Raw genomic sequence first — 12,135 nt, 5'->3', positions numbered from 1 at the left:
CCCCCAGGTTTTAGGGGGCCTTTCCCCCCCTGGGGAAAACTGTTTTTGGCCCCCAAACTTTTCTTTTTCCAAGCCCCCCTTCCACACCCCCCCCTTTTCCCCCCCAAAATTTCCCCCAAGGCCCCCTCAAAAAAAATTTCGGTCAACCGGAGTTCTGTAAGATCGGGGGGAAAGAACTCGTTTGGGGGTTAGGTACTTGCTTCTTGCCCAAGGAGCGCAGGATCAGCGGCTTTATCCTGTTTGTCATTCCCAGCAAAAGAGGCCCCTTTTGGGTTTACCCCTTGGTTTTGGAAACCGAAAGCGTTTGCCCCTCCAGACAACCCCCCGTTTGGGAAAGGGGTCCAAACCCAAGGCCCCTTGGATTCCCAGGAAAAGGCAAAATTTTGGGGGGGTACCGCGGGCCATGCAAGCCGAAGGGAGGGCTGCCCCCCAGGGGTCTAAGATCGTCACAAGCCAAGCCGGGCCAGGGAGACGGCCTAGAGACCGGCCTTCTCGGGCTTAGGGCCTTTCGGGGCCTCGGGAACGAAAACCTTGGGGTTTCCCACCGCCCACTGCTTTAAGGGGGCCCGAGGCCCTACCTTTTGGTTTAAAAGGGGGGGTTTTCCTTGGCAACCCCCGGGTCGGGCCAAACCCCAAATCTTGCCAATGCCGGTCCATTGCGCCTTTGTGGCCCAACCCTCCAAGGTTTTGCCGGAATTTCCCTTGCTCCCTCGGCCGCTTAAGCAGGACAAATTTTGGGTTAAGGGGATCTCTGGGGTGCCATGGTAGACCGATGCTTGACCCAGGGCTCCTGAATTCCCCCAAATCAACTGTTCTTTCCAAACCGCGGCTCAGTTGGCAACCCCTTTCCCCCCTAAAAAATTTTCCTTTAATTTTTTAAACCCCAAACCTTTCCCAGCCCTACCCGGGATAAGACCAGGGCCCCAACCCAAACGAAGGGGAGGCAAAGTGGGAAGCCGATTTCAACCCTTTCTGTCTAGTAAACGCGATACCAGGGGGATCCCGGTTTGGCCCCGGGGTTAGGGTTGGCACCCAAAGCCGAGGCCTAAGGGGGTAGGCGATGGCTGCCCAACTACCCCGTTGGAAGGCTTAATTTGCCTCCGTCCCTGGGCCTTAGGGAGGAGAGTGGCTACTGCTCACCGGGTGGTGTCCCGCCTGGGGCACCTTTGGTTTTGCCTTTCCCCATTCGCGCTTTTCCCTAAAGTGCCCACCCTACGTTTTGTTTGGGCCCCGGCCATTTCGAGGCCCTTCCCCCAAAAATACCAGGGTTTTTTTTTCTCCTTCACCCAAACCAGGGCCTAAGGTTCGGAGAACAAGAAATTTTGGTTTTGGGGTTTTTAAATGGAACGCTTCTGGGGAAGGGTTGCCCATCTCCAGGGAGGTTTTTCCCCAATTCCCTTAACCTAAAAGGCGCTGCATTTTGGCCACCCAAGGTTCGGTTTAAAGCAATTACCCACCCCTAAAGCCTTCCTTTTACTCCACCAACTCCTAAAGGCCAAAAACAAACTAAGGGTTTTTGGGGGGTCCCAAAAGCTAAAAGGGCAGTTGGCCTCGGGAAAATTTTCTCCAATCTCCCATTCCCCGGGAACGGCGCCTTTGGGCCGTGAGGGGGAAGAGGGGTTTTAGGCGCTTATCGGGGTAGGCCCCAAAGGGGGCCTCCCGCTTTTTGGTAAAAGTCTCAGTCTCCCTAGTAAAGCGAGGTGGGGGGCCCCCAGGCGCGTCCCCAGCGGGTAAGGTTTTTTTTAACCCTTTGCCCTTTGGAAAGGGGCCAGGGCCTTCCCCCCCCTTGCCTACTTGTCGGGGCCCCCCAACTTCTAACCCCCTTTCCCCCCACCAACTATAAAGGGTCCTTTGGTTTTTTTCACCCCGGGCCCGGGGTCATGGAAGACGGGGATTTATTTGGGGTTGGGTGTGGCCACCGGTAGGTTCTGGCTTTTGGACCCTTCTCGGGCACCACTGGAAAAAGGACTTTGCCTAACATCCCCAGGTTTGCAAAAAGAAGTCCTTAGGTCGAACCCCCCTTAAAAGTTTGGCCCTGAATATCCCCTTAACCTCAAATTTCCCCTACCCCCGGGGAAAAAAGGGAACCTTTTCCTACCCCAAAAAGATTGGCTGGGTAATTTCCCCCGCCAAGAATTGCATTTTTCACGGAAGGAAGCCTGAAAGGGGCGCCCTTTAAAAGGGCGGCGCTAGAAAAGTTAAATTCCATTGTGGTTTTCGGGCACCCCCAAACTCCTTTTAAAGGGGAAATGAGGTCCAAGTTCCTCTAGCCCCGGGGTGCCCCGGGGAGGTGCCCTTTTGGCCCCCCGGTACCCTACCCAACCAAACCTTCTGTTTAAAAAGGGCCCGCCCCGGAAAAAGTCCCCCAACAAGGGGTTTTCTTCGGGCCTACTCGAACCCGGGCCCCTTCCCCCAAAAAATTTTGGTTTTGGGACCCAGTTTGGAATCAAGGTGGGAAAGGTCGATCCTTGTAAAATACCAGTTTGTTTGGTTAAAGCCACTACCCTTCGGTTCCCGGAGTCGCCCCCAAACCCTTTCCCAAGCGGGCCCAAATTCCCGTTTGGCCTTAACACTCTAAAACGGGCCCTGGGCTCCCTAACCAACCAGATTTAAGAACCGGGAGAAAGAAATTCTGTGGCCAACCCCCTTTAAGGGAGCCATGGGCCCCCGTAACCAAAGGGGCTTTCCCCGGGTGCCCAAAACCCGGGTGGGGCCTTCCCCCCAGGCCTTGAAGGCTAGAGTCCCCCAGGGTGGTTGGATTCCTTTACTTATGGGGCCCGGTCACTGGCCCAAAGGGCCCGTGTTCCAGTTCCTTTGCCAATGGAGCCGGGGGGAAGGGCCCGCTACCCAGCGTTAACCCCTGGGCCCCCATTTTCGCCTTAAAACCCCGCCCAGGGGAACTCCGTTTTGGCCCCCCAAACCCGAACCATTTCCCTCAATGTTGGGGCCAAAAGATTCAGGCCACCCAGCCCGCCTCGAAGGGGTTTGGGGTGGCTTCTCCAGTGTCCCCGGGGGCGGGGAAACAAAACCTTTGGGTTAGGGTTATCCCCGGGTGGCTTAAGCTGTTGGGTAGGCTTGGATCCCGATTTTAGCCCTTTCCTCCCCTTTCCTACCCCGGGGGAAACCATCCTTTGGAGCCACAAAGCTATAAAAAAGGGGGTTTTTCCACCTCCTGACCGGCCCCGCCAACCCCAAAAATTTCCCTAGTTGGTTTTGCCATGGTTTCAACACAAGGGACGGATTTTTTCCACCGGGGGTTTTAGTTAATTCCCCCCAAGTAAGGGAGACGACGTTTTAAATCCGGGGTTCCCAAAGAAAGCCTGGAAACCTTCAGGTTGGGCTGGGATTGCGCTCTACAAATTTCCCCTTTTTTTGGATAAAGCCGGCCCTAGGCCAAGCCATAAATGCTCCTGGTTCCCCAAACCCCCGGGGAGTGACCGTTATCCAAAAAAAGCGGGTTCTGTTTGAAGTTAAGGCTTACCCCCCCCTCTCCCTTTCCGTGGGGCGCTTACAAATTCCGCCTTTTCGTGCGCCCTTGCCAAAGTTGACCGGGGTTTTTTAAACCTGCCTGTTCAATCCGGAAAGGAAAATTTGTGCTTACATCTTAGGAAATCCCAAGGTTCGGGGTTCCGGGAACCACCCCTTTTTGGGGGCCCCAACAATTTCCCAACCCCCCACCTTAACCTTTTTGCCTGGGTTTTCCCCCTTTTTCCTGAACCAGAAAAATTTCGGAAAAACCCAAATTTAAATAGCGGAAACCCCAAGGAGGGGGTTTTTTTGGGGGGGGGTTTTAAGGGGGTTTAGGTCCTAAGGGATTGCCCGCCCCGGGAGGTAGCGTTTCCAATCAAAACCCAAATCGGCTCAAGAATGGGGTTCCCAAAACTTTGGAATCGAGGGTTTTTTTAAAAGGGTTAATTCGGGGCCCTCCCCTAAGGAACTCCAGATTTGGTTCCTTTTGCCCAAAGGGTTTCTTCCCCGGAAACCAGAAGGGGGGGAAGTAACTTCACCTTCCGGCGAGCGGGGATCAACCCGCTTTGGTGCTTCAATCCCCTTGCCGGTTTCCGTTTGGGCCTGGCCCGAAACCGGCAGGGGCCCCCAAATGCCGGGCCGAATGCGGGTTTTCCCCTTTGCACCACTTTTTTTGGGGTTCCCTTGAAGGGCGGGGCCGGTTTAGGAGTAGCAAGTAAGGTAGTCTTGTCCTGGAACCTGTCAGGTACGGGGTTTTGACCTTGCCGTTAGGATGGGTTCCCCCCTTTTCCCCGCCCCCAAGGGCCCTGCCCAAAAATTGCTTCTTTTTTAATTCCAAACATTTTCCCTTCAGGGTTCGGGAAATAGAAACCCATTCCTTGGGTTAAAAAGGAAGAGTCCATGTTGGGTTACCCGGTCGGGAAGGGAAATAACCCTCAACCCCCAAACCCTTGGGTTAATTTACTTCGGGAAAAGACCCAGAGGCCATTTGCCCCAAACAAGTTTGGGCCTTGGGTCTAACCAAACCGAATTTGGAATTACCAGGTTATGGCTGGGGCCATAGAAGCCTTTCCTGGAAATGGGACCTTTTCCCCAGCCACCCCCAAAGGGGCCTCATTTTTTCCCTAGGCCCCTAATTCCCCCAGGTTTGTCCCTTTAACCGAAGGCCAGGTTTTGGCAGCCTTCCGGGGGGGGGGCCAAGCCCCCTTCCGCTTTTGGGGGAAAACCAATTCCCCTGCCGAGGTTTCCAGTTTACATTTCACCCGTAGGCCTTTCCCCCCTCAGGGCGCTTTTTGGAGGGAGCTTTCATTGTTTGGGATTTGCCGGCAACCCACTTAGTTCCTTTGGGGGTCCCATTTCTTTTCCGGGGCCCCCACCTCTTCCTCAATTCTTTTCCGGGTTCACCTAAGGAGGCATCTCAATCCGAAAAAAACCTACAATCTTCTGATCCGTAGTCAGACGCTTATCCATTGCGCCACCGGCCCAGGCTTTGTGCGCTGTCCGTAGAGTAGCGCAGAGGGTGTCTGTGCAATGGCCTGTGGCCATTGTATCAGGGTAGGCGGTGGATGGCGCTGTCAGAGCAACATACGAGCCTTTGTTTGGAGTTGTTGAATTTGCACTCTCAGCTTTCCTTCGATAGCTCAGCTGGTAGAGCGAGGACTGTAGTGGTTACCTTAGCTATCCTTAGGTCGCTGGTTCAATTCGCTGAAGGAGGTCAGGTGTGCTTTTGTGCTCTAAACCATCTCTGCTCAGGTTCTGTGAAGCTCCCTGGAAAAGTTACGGCCCTTAACCTAACCACACTCTGTTCCCTTACTACTTGTTCTGGGGCCCCCAAAGCCAATTTCCCCCGCTAAGGCCCCATCCCCCCCCCCACCACATATCAAATGTATTTTGCCATGGGGTTCTTTCTCCCTCTAACACCGGAAACCAGGACATCTCAAGTATATCAGGGAGAAAAGGCAAGAAATCTTCAATGTGGTTGGGGAATTAGCTCAAATGGTAGAGCGCTTGCTTAGCATGCAAGAGGTAGCGGGTCGATGCCCGCATTCTCCAGGGAGGCTTTTACTCGTTTCCTCACATCTAGCTCAAGTCAGACGCTCAGAAAGGAGGCGCTAGCGTGCATTTAAGAGACCACAGCAAGGGTCTCAGAGATGAGCAGCTCTAAAAAGCAGAAGTTTGCCCTCTCTGAGGATCGAACTCAGGACCTTCAGATTATGAGACTGACGCTACCTACTGCGCTAAGAAGGCACTACGTAGTCCTCCCCAGGTATCCCTGAAGGCAACAAATGGGGAGGCAGTGGGACACGGCGTCAAAGGCACAGATGCGCGAGCCGGGTAGGAGTCGAACCTACAATCTTCTGATCCGTAGTCAGACGCGTTATCCATTGCGCCACCGGCCCAGGCTTTGTGCTGTCCGTAGAGTAGCGCAGAGGGTGTCTGTGCAATGGCCTGTGGCCATTGTATCAGGGTAGGCGGTGGATGGCTGTCAGAGCAACATATACGAGCCTTTGTTTGGAGTTGTTGAATTTGCACTCTCAGCTTTCCTTCGATAGCTCAGCTGGTAGAGCGGAGGACTGTAGTGGTTACCTTAGCTATCCTTAGGTCGCTGGTTCAATTCCGGCTCGAAGGAGGTCAGGCGTGCTTTTGTGCTCTAAACCATCTCTGCTCAGGTTCTGTGAAGCTCCCTGGAAAAGTTACGCCCTTAACCTAACCACACTCTGTTCCCTTACTACTTGTTCTGGGGCCCCAAAGCCAATTTCCCCCGCTAAGGCCCCATCCCCCCACCACATATCAAATGTATTTTGCCATGGGGTTCTTTCTCCCTCTAACACCCCCCCCTCCGGAAACCAGGACATCTCAAGTATATCAGGGAGAAAAGGCAAGAAATCTTCAATGTGGTTGGGGAATTAGCTCAAATGGTAGAGCTTGCTTAGCATGCAAGAGGTAGCGGATCGATGCCCGCATTCTCCAGGGAGGCTTTTACTCGTTTCCTCACATCTAGCTCAAGTCAGACGCTCAGAAAGGAGGCGCTAGCGTGCATTTAAGAGACCACAGCAAGGGTCTCAGAGATGAGCAGCTCTAAAAAGCAGAAGTTTGCCCTCTCTGAGGATCGAACTCAGGACCTTCAGATTATGAGACTGACGCTACCTACTGCGCTAAGAAGGCACTACCGTAGTCCTCCCCTAGGTATCCCTGAAGGCAACAAATGGGGAGGCAGTGGGACACGAAGCGTCAAAAGGCACAGCTGCGCAAGCGAGCCGGGTAGGAGTCGAACCTACAATCTTCTGATCCGTAGTCAGACGCGTTATCCATTGCGCCACCGGCCCAGGCTTTGTGCGCTGTCCGTAGAGTAGCGCAGAGGGTGTCTGTGCAATGGCCTGTGGCCATTGTATCAGGGTAGGCGGTGGATGGCGCTGTCAGAGCAACATACGAGCCTTTGTTTGGAGTTGTTGAATTTGCACTCTCAGCTTTCCTTCGATAGCTCAGCTGGTAGAGCGGAGGACTGTAGTGGTTACCTTAGCTATCCTTAGGTCGCTGGTTCAATTCGCTCAAGGAGGTCAGGCGTGCTTTTGTGCTCTAAACCATCTCTGCTCAGGTTCTGTGAAGCTCCCTGGAAAAGTTACGGCCCTTAACCTAACCACACTCTGTTCCCTTACTACTTGTTCTGGGGCCCCCAAAGCCAATTTCCCCCGCTAAGGCCCCATCCCCCCCCCACCACATATCAAATGTATTTTGCCATGGGGTTCTTTCTCCCTCTAACACCCCCCCTCCGGAAACCAGGACATCTCAAGTATATCAGGGAGAAAAGGCAAGAAATCTTCAATGTGGTTGGGGAATTAGCTCAAATGGTAGAGCTTGCTTAGCATGCAAGAGGTAGCGGGATCGATGCCCGCATTCTCCAGGGAGGCTTTTACTCGTTTCCTCACATCTAGCTCAAGTCAGACGCTCAGAAAGGAGGCGCTAGCGTGCATTTAAGAGACCACAGCAAGGGTCTCAGAGATGAGCAGCTCTAAAAAGCAGAAGTTTGCCCTCTCTGAGGATCGAACTCAGGACCTTCAGATTATGAGACTGACGCGCTACCTACTGCGCTAAGAAGGCACTACCGTAGTCCTCCCCTAGGTATCCCTGAAGGCAACAAATGGGGAGGCAGTGGGACACGAAGCGTCAAAAGGCACAGCTGCATAAGCGAGCCGGGTAGGAGTCGAACCTACAATCTTCTGATCCGTAGTCAGACGCGCATATCCATTGCGCCACCGGCCCAGGCTTTGTGCGCTGTCCGTAGAGTAGCGCAGAGGGTGTCTGTGCAATGGCCTGTGGCCATTGTATCAGGGTAGGCGGTGGATGGCGCTGTCAGAGCAACATATGAGCCTTTGTTTGGAGTTGTTGAATTTGCACTCTCAGCTTTCCTTCGATAGCTCAGCTGGTAGAGCGGAGGACTGTAGTGGTTACCTTAGCTATCCTTAGGTCGCTGGTTCAATTCGCTCAAGGAGGTCAGGCGTGCTTTTGTGCTCTAAACCATCTCTGCTCAGGTTCTGTGAAGCTCCCTGGAAAAGTTACGGCCCTTAACCTAACCACACTCTGTTCCCTTACTACTTGTTCTGGGGCCCCCAAAGCCAATTTCCCCCGCTAAGGCCCCATCCCCCCCCCCCCACATATCAAATGTATTTTGCCATGGGGTTCTTTCTCCCTCTAACACCCTCGGAAACCAGGACATCTCAAGTATATCAGGGAGAAAAGGCAAGAAATCTTCAATGTGGTTGGGGAATTAGCTCAAATGGTAGAGCGCTTGCTTAGCATGCAAGAGGTAGCGGGATCGATGCCCGCATTCTCCAGGGAGGCTTTTACTCGTTTCCTCACATCTAGCTCAAGTCAGACGCTCAGAAAGGAGGCGCTTCGTGCATTTAAGAGACCACAGCAAGGGTCTCAGAGATGAGCAGCTGTAAAAAGCAGAAGTTTGCCCTCTCTGAGGATCGAACTCAGGACCTTCAGATTATGAGACTGACGCGCTACCTACTGCGCTAAGAAGGCACTACCGTAGTCCTCCCCCAGGTATCCCTGAAGGCAACAAATGGGGAGGCAGTGGGACACGAACGCGCCAAAGGCACAGATGCAAGCGAGCCGGGTAGGAGTCGAACCTACAATCTTCTGATCCGTAGTCAGACGCTATATCCATGCGCCACCGCCCAGGCTTTGTGCGCTGTCCGTAGAGTAGCGCAGAGGGTGTCTGTGCAATGGCCTGTGGCCATTGTATCAGGGTAGGCGTGGATGGCGCTGTCAGAGCAACATACGAGCCTTTGTTTGGAGTTGTTGAATTTGCACTCTCAGCTTTCCTTCGATAGCTCAGCTGGTAGAGCGGAGGACTGTAGTGGTTACCTTAGCTATCCTTAGGTCGCTGGTTCAATTCGCTCGAAGGAGGTCAGGTGTGCTTTTGTGCTCTAAACCATCTCTGCTCAGGTTCTGTGAAGCTCCCTGGAAAAGTTACGGCCCTTAACCTAACCACACTCTGTTCCCTTACTACTTGTTCTGGGGCCCCCAAAGCCAATTTCCCCCGCTAAGGCCCCATCCCCCCCCCCACCACATATCAAATGTATTTTGCCATGGGGTTCTTTCTCCCTCTAACACCCTCCGAAACCAGGACATCTCAAGTATATCAGGGAGAAAAGGCAAGAAATCTTCAATGTGGTTGGGGAATTAGCTCAAATGGTAGAGCTTTGCTTAGCATGCAAGAGGTAGCGGATCGATGCCCGCATTCTCCAGGGAGGCTTTTACTCGCTTCCTCACATCTAGCTCAAGTCAGACGCCAGAAAGGAGGCGCTTAGCGTGCATTTAAGAGACCACAGCGAGGGTCTCAGAGATGAGCAGCTCTGTAAAAGCAGAAGTTTGCCCTCTCTGAGGATCGAACTCAGGACCTTCAGATTATGAGACTGACGCTACCTACTGCGCTAAGAAGGCACTACCGTAGTCCTCCCCCAGGTATCCCTGAAGGCAACAAATGGGGAGGCAGTGGGACACGGCGTCAAAGGCACAGATGCTAGCGAGCCGGGTAGGAGTCGAACCTACAATCTTCTGATCCGTAGTCAGACGCGTTATCCATTGCGCCACCGGCCCAGGCTTTGTGCGCTGTCCGTAGAGTAGCGCAGAGGGTGTCTGTGCAATGGCCTGTGGCCATTGTATCAGGGTAGGCGGTGGATGGCGCTGTCAGAGCAACATACGAGCCTTTGTTTGGAGTTGTTGAATTTGCACTCTCAGCTTTCCTTCTGATAGCTCAGCTGGTAGAGCGGAGGACTGTAGTGGTTACCTTAGCTATCCTTAGGTCGCTGGTTCAATTCCGGCTCGAAGGAGGTCAGGCGTGCTTTTGTGCTCTAAACCATCTCTGCTCAGGTTCTGTGAAGCTCCCTGGAAAAGTTACGGCCCTTAACCTAACCACACTCTGTTCCCTTACTACTTGTTCTGGGGCCCCAAAGCCAATTTCCCCGCTAAGGCCCCATCCCCCACCACATATCAAATGTATTTTGCCATGGGGTTCTTTCTCCCTCTAACACCCCCGAAACCAGGACATCTCAAGTATATCAGGGAGAAAAGGCAAGAAATCTTCAATGTGGTTGGGGAATTAGCTCAAATGGTAGAGCTTGCTTAGCATGCAAGAGGTAGCGGGATCGATGCCCGCATTCTCCAGGGAGGCTTTTACTCGCTTCCTCACATCTAGCTCAAGTCAGACGCTCAGAAAGGAGGCGCTTAGCGTGCATTTAAGAGACCACAGCAAGGGTCTCAGAGATGAGCAGCTCTAAAAAGCAGAAGTTTGCCCTCTCTGAGGATCGAACTCAGGACCTTCAGATTATGAGACTGACGCGCTACCTACTGCGCTAAGAAGGCACTACCGTAGTCCTCCCCTAGGTATCCCTGAAGGCAACAAATGGGGAGGCAGTGGGACACGAAGCGTCAAAAGGCACAGCTGCTAAGCGAGCCGGGTAGGAGTCTAACCTACAATCTTCTGATCCGTAGTCAGACGCGTTATCCATTGCGCCACCGCCCAGGCTTTGTGCTGTGCGTAGAGTAGCGCAGAGGGTGTCTGTGCAATGGCCTGTGGCCATTGTATCAGGGTAGGCGGTGGATGGCGCTGTCAGAGCAACATACGAGCCTTTGTTTGGAGTTGTTGAATTTGCACTCTCAGCTTTCCTTCGATAGCTCAGCTGGTAGAGCGGAGGACTGTAGTGGTTACCTTAGCTATCCTTAGGTCGCTGGTTCAATTCCGGCTCGAAGGAGGTCAGGCGTGCTTTTGTGCTCTAAACCATCTCTGCTCAGGTTCTGTGAAGCTCCCTGGAAAAGTTACGGCCCTTAACCTAACCACACTCTGTTCCCTTACTACTTGTTCTGGGGCCCCCAAAGCCAATTTCCCCCGCTAAGGCCCCATCCCCCCCCCACCACATATCAAATGTATTTTGCCATGGGGTTCTTTCTCCCTCTAACACCCTCCGAAACCAGGACATCTCAAGTATATCAGGGAGAAAAGGCAAGAAATCTTCAATGTGGTTGGGGAATTAGCTCAAATGGTAGAGCGCTTGCTTAGCATGCAAGAGGTAGCGGGATCGATGCCCGCATTCTCCAGGGAGGCTTTTATTCGTTTCCTCACATCTAGCTCAAGTCAGACGCCAGAAAGGAGGCGCTAGCGTGCATTTAAGAGACCACAGCAAGGGTCTCAGAGATGAGCAGCTCTAAAAAGCAGAAGTTTGCCCTCTCTGAGGATCGAACTCAGGACCTTCAGATTATGAGACTGACGCTACCTACTGCGCTAAGAAGGCACTACCGTAGTCCTCCCCAGGTATCCCTGAAGGCAACAAATGGGGAGGCAGTGGGACACGGCCAAAGGCACAGATGCTGCGAGCCGGGTAGGAGTCGAACCTACAATCTTCTGATCCGTAGTCAGACGCTGCTATCCATTGCGCCACCGCCCAGGCTTTGTGCGCTGTCCGTAGAGTAGCCAGAGGGTGTCTGTGCAATGGCCTGTGGCCATTGTATCAGGGTAGGCGGTGGATGGCGCTGTCAGAGCAACATACGAGCCTTTGTTTGGAGTTGTTGAATTTGCACTCTCAGCTTTCCTTCGATAGCTCAGCTGGTAGAGCGGAGGACTGTAGTGGTTACCTTAGCTATCCTTAGGTCGCTGGTTCAATTTGCCTCAAGGAGGTCAGGCGTGCTTTTGTGCTCTAAACCATCTCTGCTCAGGTTCTGTGAAGCTCCCTGGAAAAGTTACGGCCCTTAACCTAACCACACTCTGTTCCCTTACTACTTGTTCTGGGGCCCCCAAAGCCAATTTCCCCCGCTAAGGCCCCATCCCCCCCCCCACCACATATCAAATGTATTTTGCCATGGGGTTCTTTCTCCCTCTAACACCCTCCGAAACCAGGACATCTCAAGTATATCAGGGAGAAAAGGCAAGAAATCTTCAATGTGGTTGGGGAATTAGCTCAAATGGTAGAGCTTTGCTTAGCATGCAAGAGGTAGCGGATCGATGCCCGCATTCTCCAGGGAGGCTTTTACTGTTTCCTCACATCTAGCTCAAGTCAGACGCCAGAAAGGAGGCGCTTAGCGTGCATTTAAGAGACCACAGCAAGGGTCTCAGAGATGAGCAGCTGTAAAAGCAGAAGTTTGCCCTCTCTGAGGATCAACTCA

General features: G+C 53.1%; 17 non-coding genes across 17 annotated transcripts; 6 read left to right on the top strand and 11 right to left on the bottom strand.

The window, feature by feature from the left end:
• Positions 1-5,644: 5,644 nt before the first annotated feature.
• trnam-cau lies at positions 5,645-5,715 on the bottom strand. The gene has a single exon. It is a non-coding gene; the product is annotated as a tRNA-Met (tRNA).
• A 79-nt stretch (positions 5,716-5,794) lies between these two features.
• Positions 5,795-5,867, bottom strand: trnar-acg. The gene has a single exon. It is a non-coding gene; the product is annotated as a tRNA-Arg (tRNA).
• Positions 5,868-6,010: 143 nt separating this feature from the next.
• Positions 6,011-6,097, top strand: trnay-gua. Its single transcript is given in 2 exon segments — positions 6,011-6,047; positions 6,062-6,097. It is a non-coding gene; the product is annotated as a tRNA-Tyr (tRNA).
• A 465-nt stretch (positions 6,098-6,562) lies between these two features.
• Positions 6,563-6,633, bottom strand: trnam-cau. The gene has a single exon. It is a non-coding gene; the product is annotated as a tRNA-Met (tRNA).
• An 88-nt stretch (positions 6,634-6,721) lies between these two features.
• On the bottom strand, positions 6,722-6,794 carry trnar-acg. Its single transcript has one exon. It is a non-coding gene; the product is annotated as a tRNA-Arg (tRNA).
• A 699-nt stretch (positions 6,795-7,493) lies between these two features.
• trnam-cau lies at positions 7,494-7,566 on the bottom strand. The gene has a single exon. It is a non-coding gene; the product is annotated as a tRNA-Met (tRNA).
• Positions 7,567-7,654: 88 nt separating this feature from the next.
• trnar-acg lies at positions 7,655-7,728 on the bottom strand. The gene has a single exon. It is a non-coding gene; the product is annotated as a tRNA-Arg (tRNA).
• A 499-nt stretch (positions 7,729-8,227) lies between these two features.
• Positions 8,228-8,300, top strand: trnaa-agc. The gene has a single exon. It is a non-coding gene; the product is annotated as a tRNA-Ala (tRNA).
• Positions 8,301-8,423: 123 nt separating this feature from the next.
• Positions 8,424-8,496, bottom strand: trnam-cau. The gene has a single exon. It is a non-coding gene; the product is annotated as a tRNA-Met (tRNA).
• A 301-nt stretch (positions 8,497-8,797) lies between these two features.
• Positions 8,798-8,882, top strand: trnay-gua. Its single transcript is given in 2 exon segments — positions 8,798-8,834; positions 8,849-8,882. It is a non-coding gene; the product is annotated as a tRNA-Tyr (tRNA).
• Positions 8,883-9,349: 467 nt separating this feature from the next.
• Positions 9,350-9,420, bottom strand: trnam-cau. The gene has a single exon. It is a non-coding gene; the product is annotated as a tRNA-Met (tRNA).
• Positions 9,421-9,503: 83 nt separating this feature from the next.
• trnar-acg lies at positions 9,504-9,576 on the bottom strand. The gene has a single exon. It is a non-coding gene; the product is annotated as a tRNA-Arg (tRNA).
• Positions 9,577-9,721: 145 nt separating this feature from the next.
• trnay-gua lies at positions 9,722-9,809 on the top strand. Its single transcript is given in 2 exon segments — positions 9,722-9,759; positions 9,774-9,809. It is a non-coding gene; the product is annotated as a tRNA-Tyr (tRNA).
• A 459-nt stretch (positions 9,810-10,268) lies between these two features.
• On the bottom strand, positions 10,269-10,341 carry trnam-cau. Its single transcript has one exon. It is a non-coding gene; the product is annotated as a tRNA-Met (tRNA).
• A 302-nt stretch (positions 10,342-10,643) lies between these two features.
• On the top strand, positions 10,644-10,730 carry trnay-gua. The gene is given in 2 exon segments: positions 10,644-10,680; positions 10,695-10,730. It is a non-coding gene; the product is annotated as a tRNA-Tyr (tRNA).
• Positions 10,731-11,000: 270 nt separating this feature from the next.
• trnaa-agc lies at positions 11,001-11,073 on the top strand. Its single transcript has one exon. It is a non-coding gene; the product is annotated as a tRNA-Ala (tRNA).
• A 123-nt stretch (positions 11,074-11,196) lies between these two features.
• On the bottom strand, positions 11,197-11,267 carry trnam-cau. Its single transcript has one exon. It is a non-coding gene; the product is annotated as a tRNA-Met (tRNA).
• Positions 11,268-12,135: the final 868 nt, after the last annotated feature.

The sequence above is a fragment of the Polypterus senegalus genome, unplaced genomic scaffold (assembly GCF_016835505.1).
Source record: "Polypterus senegalus isolate Bchr_013 unplaced genomic scaffold, ASM1683550v1 scaffold_2949, whole genome shotgun sequence".
Classification (NCBI taxonomy): Eukaryota; Metazoa; Chordata; class Cladistia; order Polypteriformes; family Polypteridae; genus Polypterus; species Polypterus senegalus.
Note: the sequence above shows the minus strand (reverse complement) of the source record. Positions and strands in the feature narration are given on the sequence as shown.